Source organism: Colobus angolensis, unplaced genomic scaffold (assembly GCF_000951035.1).
Source record: "Colobus angolensis palliatus isolate OR3802 unplaced genomic scaffold, Cang.pa_1.0 Scaffold11, whole genome shotgun sequence".
NCBI lineage: Eukaryota > Metazoa > Chordata > Mammalia > Primates > Cercopithecidae > Colobus > Colobus angolensis.
Genome location: NW_012112030.1, coordinates 6,062,515 through 6,064,698, shown reverse-complemented (window position 1 = coordinate 6,064,698; position 2,184 = coordinate 6,062,515). Strand labels below are relative to the sequence as shown.

The 2,184-nt window shown below is 45.4% G+C and overlaps 1 protein-coding gene across 1 annotated transcript in view; it reads left to right on the top strand.

Annotated features, from left to right (window-relative positions):
• The first annotated feature begins 513 nt into the window (after positions 1-513).
• RIMKLB (ribosomal modification protein rimK-like family member B) overlaps positions 514-2,184 on the top strand; it is a 94,006-nt gene continuing 92,335 nt past the window's right edge. The window contains exon 1 of the mRNA XM_011953446.1: positions 514-726. The gene's annotated coding sequence lies outside the window, so the exon portion shown is untranslated. The remainder of the gene's footprint in view (positions 727-2,184) is intronic.

The following is a 2,184-nucleotide window of genomic DNA, read 5'->3' as shown; positions in this document are numbered from 1 at the left end:
TGGGACTATAGGTCGATACCACCACACCCAGCTGATTTTTGTAGAGATGGGGTTTCACCATAGCATATGGACACCATTCTTAGGCTGGTCTCAAACTCCTGAGCTCAAGCGACCCACCCTCCTCAGCCTCCCAAAGTACTAGGATTACAGACATGAGCCACTGTGTCTGGCAGGTCTGGTCTTCATATACCAGTGCTTTGAGGGTTGCTGCCAATGTAAACAAGCAATTGTACAAAAAAATATATATATATTTATAGAATAAATGTGGTATAATAAAAAATACATTTGGTCTTTGGGCCTGGTTCCTGTCACAGAGACCTTAAAATCCTTGGAATTTCCTGAGTGATAAGAGTATCTTTTGTTATTCACAACAAGCCCCTGATCTTGCATAACATCAGTCACACCTGAACTTGTGCTACGTTAATGCATGACGTAAGGTGTGGCTCCTGTTCCGGATGAAACTGCTCAGGTAAAGACCAAGGGATAAGAGGAGTGGAACTATCAGCCCCACCCACTGACCTTCGGGAAGCAGGCGGGAGAGGGGGCTGGAAATAAAGCTCTATAAAAACTCATGAACAGTGGGTCTTGATGAGCTTCCGGGTTTATGGATTCGTGGGCTGCTTCCAACTGCTAGGAGGGTGGTGCCCTCCAATGCCGGGACAGAAGACCCTGTGCTCAGGACTTTTCCAGACCTCTTTATCTGGCTGTTCATCTTCCATAATCAACGTAAGTAATGCGTTTTCCTGAATTCTGTGAGCCATTCTAGCAAATGATGGAATGCAAGGAGGAGGTCATGGAAACCTCCAAATTTATAGCTGGTCAGTCAGAAGTACCGGGACTTTCAACTGGCATCTGGATGGGAGCAGTCTTGTGGGACTGAGCTCTAAACTTGTGGGATCTGACATGACTGCAGGTAGATAGTGTCAGTATTGAGTTGGATTGTAGGACACCCAGCTGCTGTTGGAGAATCGGTCAGTGTGGGGAAAAAAAACTTGCACATCTGGTGTCAAAAGTGTTCTGTGTGAGGTTGTAGAGAAACAAGTGTATTTCTTAGAATACGTAAATTAAAAAACACATAAAAGGAATCAGAATTCTTGAAAGTGGAGGGAAGAGTCTGTAGTTCCTAAAACGGGGCACAAGAGGGCAACAAATAACCTCCAGAGCCTTGCTGTCGCGTTGCTTTTCTTTCTAAGGGGTTTACACTTTAGTTGATTGCTAATATAGTTCATGTAGCAAGAATATTGAACTATGCCTGACAGGATGAAAGGCTCCTGATGACTAAGACCTGTGCTTCATTTATAGTCAGTTTCCTTCTCAATGCCAGGCTGCCAGGCACTGCGTTGAGTACTGATATTTTTAAAAGATGAATCGGTCAAGGAGTCAAGAATTTCGTGGGAAAGAGCAACAAGTGATTCTTATTTTTTTATTTCCCCAAAAATATGAAGAAACAAATGGTCAAACCCATTTCCATGAGTAATACTAACTGCTTCAGATGGTGGAGAAAGGCCGGGCACGGTGGCTCACGCCTGTAATCCCAACACTTTGGGAGGCCGAGGTGGACCGATCACCTGAGGTCGGGAGTTGGACACTATCCTGGCCAACATGAGGTGAAACCCCATCTCTATTAAAAATACAAAATTAGCCGGGCGTGGTGGAGCGTGCCTGCTGGAGAATTGCTTGAATCCAGGAGGCGGAGGTTGGGGTGAGCTGAGATCTCACCATTGCACTCCAGCCTGGGCAACAAGAGCAAAACTCCGTCTCAAACACAAACAAACAAACCAAAGATGGTGGAGAAAGACAAGGCGTGGTGCCTGTAATCCTAGCACTTTGGGAGGCCGAGTCAGCCTGGGCAACATGGCAAAACATGCCACATCTTAAACCCGTTTTTCTTTTTACATAGACTTGATTTTCTAAAGAAGTTTTAGGTTCACAGTAAAGTTGAAAGGCAGGTTAGAGTTCCCATGTATTCCTCGCCTTAACACGAATTTCCTCCTCTAGCACCAACATCACTGACCCAAGGTGGTACATTTGTTAAAACTGATGAACCTACATTGACACATCATCACTCAGAGTCCACCACCACACCCAGCTAATTTGGTATTTTCAGCAGAAACAAGGTTTCTCCATGTTGGTCAGGCTGATGTTGAACTCCCGACCTCAGGTGATCCGCCCGCCTCAGCCTCC